The sequence below is a fragment of the Hylobates moloch genome, unplaced genomic scaffold (genome assembly GCF_009828535.3).
Source record: "Hylobates moloch isolate HMO894 unplaced genomic scaffold, HMol_V3 SCAFFOLD_6, whole genome shotgun sequence".
In the NCBI taxonomy this organism is placed as follows: domain Eukaryota; kingdom Metazoa; phylum Chordata; class Mammalia; order Primates; family Hylobatidae; genus Hylobates; species Hylobates moloch.
This window is the reverse complement of record NW_026652281.1, coordinates 152836425-152853094: the sequence shown is the minus strand read 5'-3', so window position 1 is coordinate 152853094 and position 16670 is coordinate 152836425. Positions and strand designations below refer to the sequence as shown.

Here is a 16670-nt window from a genome sequence, read left to right as displayed (position 1 = left end):
ATGAAGTGAGGGGCTGGAAAAGGACCCCTGATTCTTTTTTCTAACCTGCTCCTCCCCAGCCTCCAAACACCTGGTTGCTCAGGCTAAACACTTAGGCATTCTTCTTGATTCCCATCTTTCCTTCACCTCTGACATCCAGCCCATCAGCAAACCCTGTCTGCCTGTGAAATGCGCACATGCATACACACATGCATACACACGCACATCTACTCTCCTTTGCAGCTGCCCCCGTCCTAGTCCTAGTTCCAGCCATCACCCTCTCTTGCCTGAAGTTTTGAGACAGGGCCTGACCAGCCTCCCTGCTGCTGACACTTGAATCACTAGCACCTGCCTGCTTCTACCTTACTAGCTTTGTCCTGTTACACGCTCTTACCGCTGGTTCACAAGGCCCCTTGTGATCGGCATCCCCTGCAACCAGCTCCATCTCCTCTTTTACTACCCGAGGCCTCAGTGGGTGCACACTGGCCCCCCTAACCTTGCTCTTATTCCTCAGATACTACACACCTGCTCTTCCCCGGAGCTTGGTTTGTGACCTGCTGATGACCTGGACATTCCCGTCTCGGTACACACATCAGTTCTGCCAAGGGGCCTCCTGAACCCCTCCAAGGCAGCTCAATTCACCCTCTTTAACATCCCCCACCCCATGTGGCCTCCTAGCATTTCGTGTGTTTCTCTATTGGTTCACTATTTGTGTCTCCCTACTGGAATGAGAGCTTGGCGAGGGTCAGGATCCAGGATCCAGGATCCACTCCACCTTGCTCCCCAACAGGCACTTAATGGGGGATCCATTAATACTCAGTTGGCTAAATGCATTTGAAAATAACCATCATAACAGTATAATATCCCATTTATTGGGTACTTTTAAAGTGTCAGATACTGTTTGAAATATTTTACATACATTATCCCATTTAATCTCTTCAACAACCCTATTATGTGGGTACCACTATTCATCTCTATCTTATAGATAAGAAAATTAAGGTTTATGATGTTTTGTGACTTGGCCAAAATCCTCCATCTGCAGTGGGCTGGCAAGTGTGGCAAAGGCCTGGGGAGGGAGCTTTCAGGGCAGGGGTGAGATGGGATAGCTGAAGAGTCTGCCTTGGTTCTTGGGGAGGTGAGATGTGGATCGCCAGTGTTTTCAGAGAAGCCCACATCCCTGCCACCCAGGGGCAAAACTGCTCAGGGGCAAGAGCTGGGGTGGGAAGAACACTGGGCTGGGAATCCGGATCCTGAGTTTGTGTCTCTGGTGTGACTCTGACTTGCTGTGTTACCTCAAGCAAGTTTCATACCCTCAGTTTCCTCAGCAGAAAAGTGTGGAGATGGGCTTAGAATCTTTCAAAGGTCTCTTCCAGCAACTGCGTGTGTGTGTGTGTGTGTGTGTGGAGGGGAGAAGGGAAGGAATCGTGAGCCCTCCATAGTAAAATAGGAGAGCTCTGGGTGGAAACAAAACACAGGGCTCCTCATGTTCAGGAACCCCTTCTGTAGCACCCCAGAGAGGCAGTCATCCCGCTCCCCTTGCACACCTCCATCGATGGGGGCTTAGTATCTTACAAAGTGTTTGCCAATGAGTCACAGCCATTTAAGGACATTTACAGAGCTCTACGCCCTCTTTCTTTTGGAGGTCACACCTCACTGCATAATAAATACATTGCAATTTATGCACTTTCCAAAGAAAATATCATTTGTCTATGGCTATTTTACTTAGGCAGCTGACTTTGACCAGCTGGCATAATGTTACATTTGTGGATGTTCAATTGAACATTTAATACTTGCAATTTTGTGGGTTTCTTTTTATATTTTATACCTGGCACTTCGTGTGTATGTGTGTGTGTTTGCAAAGTTTTTTGTGTGTCTCTGAAAAGCTCTGAGGTTCAGAGAAGAAGTCCAAGTTCCAGGCTGGCTATCACCACCATCATCACCATCACCTCCACCATCAGTAGCAGCTGTGGCCACATGAGCTGGATACCAGCGCTGCCGCTGACCACACTGTCTCTTCCTCCCTCTCTGTTCTCTCCCCCAGCCTCATTCCTTGGAGGTTTTGCCCTTCTGCCAAGGTACAACTTTCTCTTACAGGCAGAAGTTCTGCAACCAGCTGGGTCACCTTAAAGATAGCAGCAGCAAACAGATAACACTTGCCAGGAACATTTATACCCACTGATTATCTTATGCAACCTCTGATCTGCTGAGAAAAACCAAGCCCATGCTGTGCCCCACAAAGCCTTGGGCAATCCATCTGGCTCTGGGAACTTTCTAATATGAGTCCCCAACTTCTCTTTTCCTCACTCAGAGGCTTCCGTGCACAGAACTGTCCTCCAGTTCCCCAAAGCACTGCCCCATCCCCATGCAGCACTCTCAACAGACATTAGACGTCTGGTTATACATTCTTGGCATCCTGTACTTCCAGCACGGCACTTAGCATACCTTGTTATTAATCCCATGTGCGCCATTCTTTCTTTCTCTGTTGGCCCCTGCCGGGTGAGTATAAGTGCCACAGGGTGGGGCCCATGTCTGTTTGCCCACTACTGCATTCAGATGAGGCTTGGTAAGCATTGTTACAGGCCCGAATCTGGATATGGCCTGGCAAAGCAAATTAGGAACCAGCCCAGGCAGCTGTCTGCCTGGAAAACATTTTCACCATCCTGATGTGGCCAGTCTTTGGCCAGCAATGAGGGTGGGGATTAGGCTGAATCATGTAGACTCTCCAAGGGTCTCTGGTGGGCTCAAGGGTCTTGAGGGTTCTGCTCCAGGCAGGTGGTTGCATTTGCAGCCTGGCTGTGGCGATGCTCTCAGGCACACTGCTGGTCCGAGGGGAAGTGGTGGGATTTCTGAATCATCTGTTAGTAGGACCGAGAACAGGAAATAGCCTAGTGGTCACTGCGAGTGGAAGAGTCCCTGTCCAGCATTTCAGATGGATGGCCGGGCTACCTCTCCTTGATTACCTCCAAAGATGGGGAGGTCATTTCCTTCAAACGACATGTGTCTCCCCTAGTTTTCAAATTTTTGGACAGCAAAGATGGAATCAATGGCCACAGGCTGAATTCAGTTTACTGAGGAGTGCTGTTGGGTTCAAACAATGTTTATCATTTTTTTTAAGAAGCAACATTTAGCAATCAGGAGACTTCATGTAAAAAGTCTAGATTTCCAATTACTTTAAAAAAAAATTTGTTTGAGGCAGGGTCTCACTGTGTTGCCCGGGCTGGTCTTGGACTGCTGGGCTCAAGAGATCCTTCTGCTTTGGCCCCCTGAGTAGCTGGGATTACAGGCCTGGCTCCAATTACTCTTGAAAAACAGCCCTGGCCCTCATTCCCACCTGTCCCCTTTGGATTGGAGCCTGGTACTAGAAGCCTGTTTGGCCAGACACAGGCCCACCAGGGAGTGACACCAAGCAATGATGCCCCCTGCCTGGCCTTGGAAGCATCAGAGTTTGTCACCCCGAGGGAGCTGCTCCTGTGGTTAGTAAAATTTGGGCTCCTTGGAAAAGCAACATCAAGTTACAGAAGTGTCCAGTCTTCCTGGTTCTCTTCAGTCCATGAACGGTAAAGGCAGGATTCCTTTAGTGGAGCTCTAGTGCTTTTTGAAAGCATTAAAAGGGACCTTGCTTGGATCCTGATGTGAACGTAATCATGGGACAAAGGCATCTTGAGGCAATCAGGGAAACTTGAACGCGAATTGGGTGTTAGGTTATGTTAAGTAATTGTGTTCATTCTGTCATTCTGTTAGCTGCAGCAATGGGAGGGTGCCATGTGCTCGTCAGTTAGAAATAAACACAAACACTGAAGCTGGGCACGGTGGCCCACTCCTGTAATCCCAGCACTTCGGGAGGCCGAGGTGGGTGGATCGCTTGAGGTCAGGAGTTTGGAACCAGCCTGGCCAACATAGTGAAACCCAATCTCTACTAAAAATACAAGAACTAGCCGGGTGTGCTGGTGTGTGCCTGTAATCCCAGCTACTCAGGAGGCTGAGGCAGGAGAATCACTTGAACCTGGCAGGCAGAGGTTGCAGCGAGCTGAGATCGCACCACTGCACTCCAGCCTGGGCGACAGAGTGAGACTCTCTCTCAAAAAAAAAAAAAAAAAAAAGAAAGAAATTCGTACAAACACAGTTCCATGATGCCTCGGATTTTCTTTAAAATATTCACATGAACAAACAAGAAATATTATGTGGTGGCGGGGATGAAAGACGATTGGCAAAACGCTGAAAATAGTGAGGCTGGGAAAAGGGGATGTGGGGTTCATCATTCTCTCCTCTCTGCTGCTGTGTCTCTTTGGAACCTCAAAAACAAATGCATTTAACAAAGCAGGGGCCAGGTGCTGTGACTCAGGCCTGTAATCCCAGCACTTTGGAAGGCCGAGGCGGGAGGATTGCCTGAGCCCAGGAGGTGGAGGCTGCACTGAGTTATGATTGTGCCACTGCACTCCAGCCTGAGCTGGAGGAGACCCTATCTTACAAAACAAAACAGAAACCAAAGCAGGGACCTCCTGGGGAACTGCACGATTGACTCTTTGTGGACATTGTTGCACTTTGCTCCGTGATTCTGCACTGAGTGAGTCCTGCCCTCAACATCCCTTCCATCCTGGGGAGCTCCCCTCTCCCCTGCTTCTCCCACCCTCTTTCTGGATTTGGACAACTCTGCCCTGACCTTGCTGCCTTTCCCTAAGAGTCTTTGAGTGCCTGTCACCCTCGCTCTGCTTCTGGGAGCACGCGATTGTTCCTGGACAGCCTGCAGAATGGCTGGACTCCTCCTCACTGAACAGACTGGGGCCTTCCTCCTAGCCGGCCCCTCACCGCGGCTCTCATCTCAGTCTCCAGGACCTGATGAAAAAAGGCATCCTTCACAGCAGCTGCAGTGAGTTCTAGTTCAGCTCTGCTGCTACCAGTTAGTCAATTTTGGCCAGATGACTTTGCTTTGAGCCCCAATTTCCCTTCTTGTAAAATGAGGCTAATAACCCAGCCTCACAATGGAGTTGACACGTGTATGGGGTCAAGATCAAGACCCTTCTAGAGCCAACTTCCTGAGTAACATTCCCCTGCACCTCCACCCTGCGAGGAACAGCTGGGGGGGGGGTCTCTGCCTCAGACTTCTCAACTGGAGGAAGGCAATCCCTGCAGTCCCCCGCTGTCTGACTGCTGTGGGGAGTCAGTGGGCAAATGTGTGCCAAGCCCCAGCACTCACTACTTTGTTCACACACCGTGAGCATAAATAGCGCACATGTGTGATGCACAAGACCACAGTACAGTGCTTGGCCCACACTGGCACCTGCCTTCCTCCAGCTCCCCAGGTGCCTGTGCCCCGCCCTGGCCGTTCCCCTTCCAGAACCTCATCCCCACACAGTCCCAGCCCTGGGGCACCAAACCATGGCTTTTCAGCACCTGGCCCCTGCTTTGTTAAATGCATTTGTTTCTGAGGTTCCAAAGAGACACAGCAGTAGAGAGGAGAGAATGACGAACCCCACATCCCCTTTTCCCAGCCTCACTATTGTCAGCATTGTGCCAATCGTCTTTCATCCCCGCCACCACATAATATTTTTTGTTTGTTGATGTGAATATTTTAAAGAAAATCCAAGTAGGTGGCCCACTTTCTAGGGATGCTCACTCTGCCCAGTTAGAAATATATAGAACAACTGTAGGTATAACTGTTTTCTTGACAATAGGCAATATTGGGAATGACCTGTATGTTCAAAACTGGAAGAATGGTTAAATTATGTCATAACAAAATTACTATAGCTGTTACTATCACTTCTTGGAAACTATGAAATAATGAGGGGAAATGGTTATATTTAAGTCAAAAAATAGCAGGATTCAAATTGTAAGGAGACAATGATTATAACTATGAACTCCTAATCTGTTAACTTACAGGGGATGTGGGGGGACAGTAAGAAACAAATGTATGCCTAGTAGGACACGCTGGATGGTGTTAGTGGTTTTCTTTGGATGGTTATACTGGTTATTCTGTCTTCTTTGCACATTTCTTTTGCTTTTCTTTTTCTTTTCTTTTTTTTTTTTTTTTGGGGGGGGGGGGACGGAGTTTCGCTCTTGTCACTCAGGCTGGAGTGCAATGGTGCAATCTTGGCTCACTGCAACCTACGCCTCCCAGGTTCAAGCGATTCTCCTGGCTTAGCCTCCTGAGTAGCTGGGATTACAGGCACCTGCCACCACGCCCAGCTAATTTTTGTATTTTTAGTAGAGATGAGTGTTCACCACGTTGGCCAGACTGGTCTCGAACTCCTGACCTCAGGTGATCTGCCTGCCTCAGCCTCCCAAAGTGCTGGAATTACAGATGTGAGCCACCGCACCTGGCCCACACATTTCTTTATTCAAAGTTTTCCACATTGAGAGTTAAGTCTACGGTGACTAAAAAACAACATGTAAGGTACAAAATAGTATGTATAATATATTCCCCTTTGGGCCAAAAATAAGACTATACATTACATATATATATGCCTTCATTTGCAAAAAGAAAACCTGGGAGAATAAACCACAACAAATGAACAAAAGAAACCTCTTCTTGGCCGGGCGCGGTGGCTGACGCTTGTAATCCCAGCACTTTGGGAGGCCGAGGCGGGCGGATCACGAGGTCGGCGGATCACGAGGTCAGGAGATCGAGACCACGGTGAAACTCCGTCTCTACTAAAAAAAAATACAAAAAATTAGCCGGGCGTGGTGGCGGGCGCCTGTAGTCCCAGCTACTCAGGAGGCTGAGGCAGGAGAATGGCGTGAACCCGGGAGGTGGAGCTTGCAGTGAGCCGAGATCGCGCCACTGCCCTCCAGCCTGGGTGACAGAGCAAGACTCCGTCTCAAAAAAAAAAAGAAACCTCTTCTTTTTTTGGAGCAGGGATTGGACAGATGGTGGCCAGGGTGCAGTGAGGCCTTTCATTGTGTACCTTGTAGATTGTACTTTTGAACCACATGAAGGTCTTATCTACTCAAAAAGTGAAAAGAAAAAACAACCATCTAATCAGTCTTTAGAAGAAGGCAGTATGGTTCCAAATGAGCTCTGTGGATATTTGTTAAAGGCGCTACTTCAGAAAAAGGAATCCGGAGGCCAGGCGCAGTGGCTCATGTCTGTAATCCCAGTGCTTTGGGAGGCAAGGCGGGTGGATCACTTGAGCCCAGGAGTTCAAGACCAGTCTGGGCAATATGGTGAAACCTCGTCTCTATAAAAAAAAATACAAAAAATTAGCAGGGTGTGGTGCCGCATGTCTGCAGTCCCAGCTACTTGGGAGGCTGAGGTGAGGAGGGTCTCCTGAGCTGGGGAGGTCGAGGCTGCTATGAGCTGAGATTGCACCGCTGCACTCCAGCCTCAGTGACGGAGTGAGACTCTCTCTCAAAAAACAAAAAAGGAATCTGCGCCTGAGTTCAAGGGTGAGTCACGTCGACTGGGGTCTCTGTTGTGGACTTGACTGAACCCGCCATCCTGTACTGTGACTGAGAGGGGCTGGGGGTAGCAGGGCTTCCAGAGAGCCAAATGAGGCCCCAGATCCCACCTCCACAAAGCCTTCTCTGAGACCGACGCTCCAGGAACACAGTTTGGGGACTGCAGGGCAAGCAACTCCCACACTGGCCCAGCCTCTAGGTAGCAGGGCAGAGACAGGGATGAGGCTGGTCCTGGAGTCTCAGATCCCAGGGCCTCAGGGCTCAGGCAGGCAGGTGAAATGTGGCAGGCTGCACCCACAGTGGGGGTGTAGTGCCCAGCTGGAGGGGCAGCCACTACGCAGCTGTGGCCACTGTGGGCTCAGTGCCATCAGAGCTCCACATTCTCCAGAAGCTGGAAATCTGGATGTTAAGTAAAATCTTCTGGGTTCGAAATAAAATGTCCTAACTTTTCAATGAAATTTCATTTAAAACTGTTGGCTGATTTTTTTTTTCCCAAACAAAAATATCTTGTGGTCTCTGCAAAAGTCCTCTGCCAGCTGCCATGTATGATCTTCGCATGTTCCTGGTGTTCGTGGAGAGCCAGGTCGGTTTCCAGGATTTCCTTCTTCCTTTTCTAACCACTCTTGCCCATTTTATAATCGCTTTGAGAGCTTGGCCTCAGTTGACATCACATTTACTGGTCAATTGTTTGCGGGAATCTGCCTTCTGCCTGTTTGACAATCAGACGGACAGGCACCCATCTCTGGCCCTGGGAGTGTGGTGAGTGTTGAGAACTTTCTAGCTCTAGCAATGGGCTTTCTCAGGGCAGCGAGTGCTCTGTGCCTGGAAGCGACAGTCCGTGGTCTTGTAGCCAGGACCCCTGCTCTGGGTTCTAACAGCCCTCTGATGCCAAGCAGGGATGCCCCTCCTGCCCACTGCAGCCTCAGTTTCCCCTCCCATCTTGCCATCACACCCTCTGTGCTCCAGGCATCCAGGGCCTCTCACTGTTTCTTTAACTCTCTTTAATTCTCACACTTCTGTGCTTGTGCGTATCCAGATCCCTGGGTCCGGACCTCCCTCTCCCGCTGCCTCTACTCCCCCTCTCCAGCCACCTGGAAAATGCCATGCTCAAATGCCAGCTCCTGCAGCTCCTGTGCCTCCTCGGTCGTAGCAGGAACCCCCGGAGGCTGGCATCAGCTGTTCCTGTGTCATTCATTACTTAGATTCCTTCCTTTCCTTCAACCCATACCCCCGTCAGATGATTTTACCTCTCGGCTTTGAAGCTGTCCCTTCCTCTCCAGCTGCAGAGTACTGGCCTTCATCCCTGCACAAGACGAAGAAAAAGAGCCAGGGCATCCTGATTAAGTTCCTGGCCTCCTGCTCTCTCCTCAGCCCCACCCTCCTCCGCACTGTCTGGAGAAAAGGCATTTTAGAAAATGCAAACCGGATCACCTCTATCCTCAGCTGAAAATCCTTTTGTGCAGGCCGTGTGTGGTGGCTCACGCCTGTAATCCCAGCACGTTAAGAGGCCACGGCAAGAAGATCTCTTGAGCCCAGGAGTTTGAGACCAGCCTGGGCAACATAGCGAGCCCCTGCCTCTACAAAGAAAAAAATAAAGCAGCATGCATGGTGGGGCTCTCCTGTAGCCTCAGCTACTTGGGAGGCTGAGGTGGGAGGATCGCTTGAGCCCAGGAGGTCGAGGCTGCAGTGAGCCGTGAATTCGCCACTGCACTCTGGTTTGGGTGACAGAAAAAAAAAAATCCTTCCGTGGCTCCCACTGCCTACAGGACAAAATCCAAACACCTCAGCTTGACACTGAAGACTTTTCAAGGTCTGCGCCCTTGATTCCTCTACTGCCTGCCCCCACTGCCCTGGGGTCTCAGGTCAAGCCTAATCATCCTGAATGCCCTGAACACCCCTGGACATTTTGCAGCTCTGCTTCCTTGTGCACGCCCTTTCTACATCTGGAATACCCAGACGCTCTGTGTCTACCTGCTGCATTCCCATGCCCCTGTCTGCTTTCCACACTCTGCTGGAATCTTTTATCAGGTGTATCCATTGCTGTATCTTCAGTGCACTGGCCAGGACTGAGCACAAGCAGGGCCCCAGGAAGCATTTGGTGAGTGACGGAATGTGTGAATGAATGGCCCTCATATTAAGAGAGGCTTTGGCTGTTAGATCATTCTCCCAGGAAAAATGGGCAATTCTAGAGCCCAAGGTGGCCAAAGCGTCCAGTCCTTGCTGGAGCTGGAGGTGTTTGCAATCCTCCCTCCTGTTCTTGGAGGTTGGGTGCCGGGTCAAACCTGCCACACGCTCCTGCAGACTGTCCCCATGGGGCTGGCAATAATCAGCCACGCTGCCTGCTCCAGTCCGTGACCAAATTGGCTCCAGCCACCCTTCTCTCACAGCAATGGCGCCAGGCCCGCACCCTCCTGGCATTGCTGTCACACAGCATCAGATAAGGGCAGAGCTGGAAAGGCCCTTTGCAATCAGCCAGTCTCACTTCTTCTGGTTTTCAGATGGGGCAGCTGAGGCTCAGAGTGGGGAGGTGGCTTGCCCAGGGTCACACAGTAGTCAAAGGTGTAGTCACACCTGGAGTTCTTCAAGATCTTATCAAACAGGAAGATACGATCAAAGAAAACTTGAAGTGTGCTAGAGGGGGGCTGGAGAAGTGTCCTTGAGACTGGGAGGACAGGGAGGGCCTCTCTGAGGCTGATCCTCGAACTGCTGTGCAAAGGGCAAGCTGGGCAGAGGAACTGGCGAGTACAAAGGGCTGGTGGGGAATGAGCTGGCCCTTTTGAGGCTTTGGCCAGAGCCAAGTGAGGAGAAATGCAGACAGGGCACGGGCAGGGCCTGATGGAGGGCGCCTGATAGATTTCTATGGAGTTTGCATTTCAGTCCAAGTAAGGGAGTGACGCATTGAAGTTTAAAAGGTGACTCTGATCTGAATAGACAGTTCTCCAAAGAAGATACACAAATGGCCAACAAGCACACTGAAGGATGCTCAAAGTCATTAGCCCTCAGGGAAATGTAAACCGAAGCCACAATGATAGCACTTCACACCCACAAGGACGGCTAGAATCTAAAAGATCTAAGAAGCTTTGGAAAGGACTGGGACCTCCACGCACTGCTGGTGGGAATGGAAGACAGTGCAGCCTCTTTGGAAACAGTTTGGAAATTCCTCAAACAGGCGCCAAGTCAAAGCTGCATCACCATGTGATCTAGCCATTCTACTCCGAGGCATATATTCAAGAGAAATGAAAATATATGTCTCCCCAAAAGCCTATATGCAAATGTTCACAGCAACATTATTCATTATAGCCCCAAAGCAGAAACAACCCAAATGCCCGTCAACTGATGAATGAAGAAAATGTGGTCTATCCATATAATGGAATATTATTTAGCCATAAAAAGACATGAAGCGCTGATACATGCAACAACATGGATGAACCTTAAAAACATGCTGGGTGTAAGAAATCAGTCACAAAACCTATGGTATGATTCAATTTTTGTGAAATGTCCAGAATAGGCAAACCTATAGAGAGGAAAAGTAGGCCTGTGGTTGCTGAGCCTTGAGTGGGAGTGGGGAGTGGCTGGACGGTGAGTGCTAATGTGGACAGGTTTCTTTTGGGGATAGTGAAAATGGTCTGAAATCACGTAGTGGTGATGGCTGCACAACTCTGTGTGAATATCCTAAAAGTTATGGGCTTGTCATTTGAATTGGTGACTTTTATAGTATATGAATTATATCTCTGTAACGCTCTTATGTTAAAAAAGAAGACCACCTTTGTTGCTTGAGGGGTGGGGGCAGAGGGGAAGCAGGGAGCCAGGTGGCCAACAGAGCAACCTCAGGCTCAAAGGACCAGTGCTTTGAAGGCACTTGGTAAACACCTGTGGGTACCTGAACCAGCTGATCCCTGGTCAGGAATGCTCTTCTCTTCCAGCCCGGGGTTTCTTAACCTTGGCACTATTGACATTTGGGACAGGATAATTTTTTGTTATGAGGGCTGTCTCGTGTATTGTGGGAAGTTTAGCAGCATCTCTAGCGTCTACCCACTAGATGCCAGCACCCCCCTCCCCAAGTTGTGACAATCAAAAATAGCTCCAGATGTTGACAAATATCTTCCAAGGGGCAAAAATGTCCCCAGTTGAGAACCATCGTTCCAACCTCCCTGGCTCACCTGGTGAATTACTACTTATCCTTCCTGATCTATTTCAAATATCATCCCCTCTGGGCAGCCTTCACCCTGCATCCCCTGAGGCCCCAGAGTTTCCTAAACACCCCCTATCAAAGTCCTGAGGACCCTGCTTACACACCACTCTCCCCACACGCCACTGTCTGTAAGCTCCCTGTAGCAATGGCTTTTTTTTTTTTTTTTTTGAGACAGAGTCTCACTGTCACCCAGGCTGGAGTGCAGTGGCACAATCTCGGCTCACTGCAACCTCCGCCTCCTGAGTTCAAGAGATTCTCCTGCCTCAGCCTCCCGAGTAGCTGAAACTACAGGCATGTACCACCACGCCCGGCTAAATTTTGTGTATTTTTAGTAGAGACGGGGTTTCACCATATTAGCCAGGCTGGTCTCGAAATCCTCACCTTGTGATCCTCCCGCCTTGGCCTCCTAAAGTGCTGGGATTACAGGCGTGAGCCACTGTGTCCAGCCTGAGATGGCATCTTATATATGCCTAGGTCCCCAGTATCTGGCACAAACCCTTGCACTTTGGAGGTCATTGTTGTGCCATTTCTTCACCTCTACAGTGCAGAGATGCATTGCTTTTTACAGCATCTCTGTGATCCCTGATGAAATGTTGGTTGATTGAATCTGTCAACCCTTCCTGACCCTGATTCGGGTGTAGGCTGTGTGTGGATTTAGATGGCCAGTGTTCAAATTCTGTTAGATATTGGGCAAGTGGCTGAACGCATGTTACTCTTAGTTTCCAATCTGAAAGTGAGACCCACGGGGTTATCATGGGAACATAGTAAGAATACAACAAATAACAGATATTATTGATATTAATAATTTTGTATTTCTTCTAAGGGGCCTGCCAGGCCTCGACATAGAGGTGCCCCTATTACTGACAAGCCTTCATGTGCCAGCCCCATCCTGGGTGCTGGCAAGGAGGAGACAGTTTACATCGTCCCCATCTTTAAGGAGCCCTGGGGGAGGAGCATACCTGTAAACTGTGGGGTCCTAGAAGATCTGGTTTGAATGGAATCTTGAAGGATGAGTAGGATGGGGTTGCTAAGCAAAGGAGGGCATTGCAGGCAAGAGAAATTCCAAGTGGGAAGTTTGGAGGTGGGCAAGAACATAGTTAATTCAGCCAGCTGGATGTGGATTGTTGTAGGTGGACCAGCAGAGGGTGGGTGGGTGGGGTAGCTGGAGGCGATAAGGCTGGCCAGAGACTAAACCATCATGAGCCATGTATGCCAGTCTAAGGACTTTGGTCTTGATCCATTTGGTAATGAGGAGTCTTGGAATATTTTTGAGCAGGGGAGCAGTAGTCTCAGATCTGTATTACCAAATTGACAATAGGATAAAGGATGTATCAGAACTGGAGGGGACAAGATAAGAGACAAGAAGATGGTGAAAACTTCAATCTGGAAAACACTACTCGAACCCTTTTAGAGGAAATTCAGTCTATATTGTAGGCCTGAGACAGGGCACCCTCAGATACGGGGCACCCATTTTACTGAACCATAAGTTACCTTTTTTTAATCAGGCACCCTCCTCCCTGCTCTCAGAACTCGAAGCCAGGTAGTCCACTAATTATTAAAGAACATGCTCATTGCATAAAATCTGGAAAGTCAAGAAAAAGTAGTCAGGGAACAAATCTCCCACAACCCCACCATCCATGGGCAAACACTGTTAACACTCTTTAGCCTATTTCCTTCCAGTCTTTTTTCTAACGTCTTGCCACATATTTGGGACCCTGCCATCTGCATGCTGATGCAAAACATGTTTCCATTCATTAAAAACTCTCAACTTTTGGCGGTCACATGGGTGTTCCATAATTTTGATTCCCTACTGTTGGACATTTAGGCACTTTCTGACTGTTGATGAGTATCTCTGCATGTGAAAGTCTTTGTGCATATCTCCATCCTTTCATTTGGATGTACTCCTCTTCTTTAAAACATTTTTTGGCAAAGGAACCTCTCTAGCCTGCTGGGACACCCTTTTCCCCATCATCAGGGATTTCTTCCTCTAGTCTAAATTAAATCCTTGGGATTGGAACTTAATCCTGTTTCCCTTACTTTGGGGTGTTGGCAGAGATGGACCACAGCTGGTCTTGTTTTTCCCATGGACACGTCGCCTGGGAGGGTCAGTAGTTAATCATCAGCCTAGGATGGAGAGTGGGATGTGCCTGTGAGCTCAGGAGAATCGGCCTAGGCTGAGATGAATAAAGACAAGGTTGACGGGGACAAGGTGACGGAGGGAGCAAAGAAATTGGTGGGCTGGGGTGAGTCAGTCTGATATCGGCTTCCTATGTAGTATTGAGTAGTGACCTTCCTTCCTTCCAGACCCTTAGAGAAATCCCTTGGCAAGAGTACCCCAACCCTGCTGCCAGCCTTCAGGCTCACTTTCTCCAGTGCTTTGTAGCAGTCCTTCCTATGACACATGGAACAAGAAGCCAGTGCTGATCACGCACGTGCCAGGTGCCAGGCCCTGTGCTATGCCGCAACTTATACAGTCATATTTTGGGGCCGGCACGATACAACCAGAAGCACCCTGGAGGCGGGCAGACCTGGTTCCAGTCTCTGAACAGGCACTTCCTGTGTGTGACTTCCGGTGTGACCACATGGCAATCATTCACCTCTGGGAACCTCAGTTTCCTCATCTGTAAATTGGAATTTGATGGCACCAGTTTCCCAGGATTGCTGTGGTAACTCTAACCAATGCCGTACTTCTAATGCACCGAGTACGAGGCCTGCAAGGAGCAGGTTCTCGAGATAAGTTATTTTCTCATGATATTGAATTCTCCTTATATCCTAGCTCAGATATAAGGAGAAAATGCCACCATCCAGACCCAGAGATGTCAAAAAATGTAATCTATCCAATTGCCTTGGATAACCTCCAGGGACAGGAAACTCATTAGTAGGTAGGAATTTATAACTTCCTTTTATAAATAAGGAAACTGAGGTGCTGAGAGATTATGCCAGGAGTCTTCACAGGACAAAAGCTGCCATCTGAGAGACGTCATGTCTTAGAGGAGCATCAGCCTCAGGATAGCTGTGCAGTGGAGGCTGAAGCTTCTGGGCCCCCCACATTCCCTAGGCCCTGCCCTGCTTCATGCCCAGCCCGGCCACCACCCAGCTTCACCGACTGACCCTCTCTGGCAAAGGACACAGAGGGGACCTAAGGCATACAAATGACTTCCCAAGAGGCAACCGCCTCCAGGACTGGGCCCATCTGATCTAGGGCATAACAGCTGCCACTGGGGGACACCACAGCACTTTCCTGCCCTACCTCCTTCGCCTCACAACACCTCATGGACGGGGTGGGGGGATTAGCATGGCCCTGTTCATGGAGGAGGAAACTGAGGCTCTCAAGCTCAAGGTCACTGCCCAAACTGGGATTCCTATCAGAGGCCACTTGCTCGGTTCATCCCACAGGCGAATCCACGTCCAGATGTCCCCAGCAAGGACTCCCACCCGCTGAGCGCTGCCTGTTGTGGCTCCGGTCATCGGTCATCGGGCCGCAGGCAGCAGCCCAGCGGGATGAAGGCAGGTCGTTCTGGTTTCCTGAGACACAGAAGCCTCCTCCCCACCAGCCCCCGCCCTCCGCTGGCTTCCCTTTAGCAGAAAGTTGCTCCATGCTCCGACAGACACATCGCCGAGAGAAAATGCCACCACCCAGACCCAGAGACAAAACGGGGACTGTTTCGGCGCAAGTGGACTTTCCAAATCCATCCTTCGCGGGCAAAGGGGATATAAAGCCGACCCGCGTCCCGAGCACTGCCGTGCACCGGGGCTGCATCCCGAGCTCTCAACGCCCCCTCGGGGAAGGCACGACCCCCGCGGTCACAGAGAAGGAAACTGAGGCTCGCAGGCCAGGCGGAGGCAACTGCCCAAGGTCAGGCACAGCCAGGGAGCGGTGGGGCCGGGGCTCGAACCCGGGTTCGGGGCCACGACGGCCGCCCGGGGTCCCGGAGCAGCCCCTCGGGCGGCTCCGCCAGCCCACGCCGGGTCCCCAAGCCCGCCTGGGACCCCACCCCGAGCCGCGGCCCCGCGGGGAGGCGGCGGCCGCGTTACCTGGTGCTGCTGCCGCGGGTGTTGGCTCCGCACCCGGTTCGCCTCGGTCCCGCGCCCGCGCCGGCTGCGCTCCGGGCAGGGATGCTGCGGGCGGCGCGCGCACGGCCTGCGCCCCGCGCCTCGCACCCACTTCCTCGTCTCCGCCCCCAACTCGCTCCTCCTTGCTCCCAACGCTCCTTCCCTTCCTTCCCTCTCCAAGTCTCTCTCTCTCTCTCTCTCTCAGCGCGCACACGCCCACATTTTCTCCCCCAGTCTCCCTCTCCCACGGTCTCACCCACTTTCTATTTTCCTTTCTCCTACACCCTCCCTCCTCATCTCGCAGACTCTGACACTTGCCCCTTCCTCTTCCTTTCTGCCACACTGCCCCCTCTTTCTCTCCCTTTTCTCCCTGGCTCCTTCCCTCTCCCCGCCCGGCAGATTGTGAGCCCGCCCTTGACCCGGCAACCGTCACCTGTGCAGATATTGGCTGAGTGGCCACAGCTGGAGGACCTGCCCCGGGTGGGCGCTAGACCCAGGAGGTCAGGTGGCATCCCTCACATTGGGCGCCCAGGACCCAGCTAGATTCAGGCTAGAAGGGGGAAATAACTAGCTTTGAGGGAAAAGCTTGAATAATTCTGGAAACTGAAATCTAGAAACACAAATGCAGAAATTAATTAGTCTAGGGGTTATTAATTACCAAAAAAAAAAAAAAAAAAATCAGGAAACTTCAAAAACCCTACAGTGGCTTTGTTTTGGTTGAAGGAAGGGATGAAGAGAGAGAGAAGTAAGGAAGTGGGCTTTGGGAAAAGGGGTTTTGGGGGTAGGGAGAATAACGCCCACCTTCCAGATGAGAAAATGGAGGCTCGGATGGGAAAACCCGTCTCCTAAATATCAAGATATCAAGGCCACTGTGCTAACCACACAGATCTCCGTGGAGGGAGCCTGGGTGGGCAGGATGGTGAGATTTTCACCAGGACTGGACAGCAGCCCAGTGCAGGGGAGGCAGGCGGTCAGCTGGGCTGCCCCGGTTTGCTTGGGGATCCTGGTGTGTGAAGGGGGATTTCTGTGGAAGCTTGGCAAAGGATGGCGA

The 16670-nt window shown here is 50.6% G+C and overlaps 1 protein-coding gene across 4 annotated transcripts in view; it reads right to left on the bottom strand.

Moving 5' to 3' along the window:
* Positions 1 to 15785, bottom strand: part of HRH2 (histamine receptor H2) — a 52826-nt gene extending 37041 nt beyond the window's left edge. For all 4 annotated transcript variants that reach the window (XR_004248895.2, XM_032158665.2, XM_032158664.2 and 1 more), the window contains exon 1: positions 15602 to 15785. The gene's annotated coding sequence lies outside the window, so the exon portion shown is untranslated. The remainder of the gene's footprint in view (positions 1 to 15601) is intronic.
* Between the last annotated feature and the right edge of the window lie 885 nt (positions 15786 to 16670).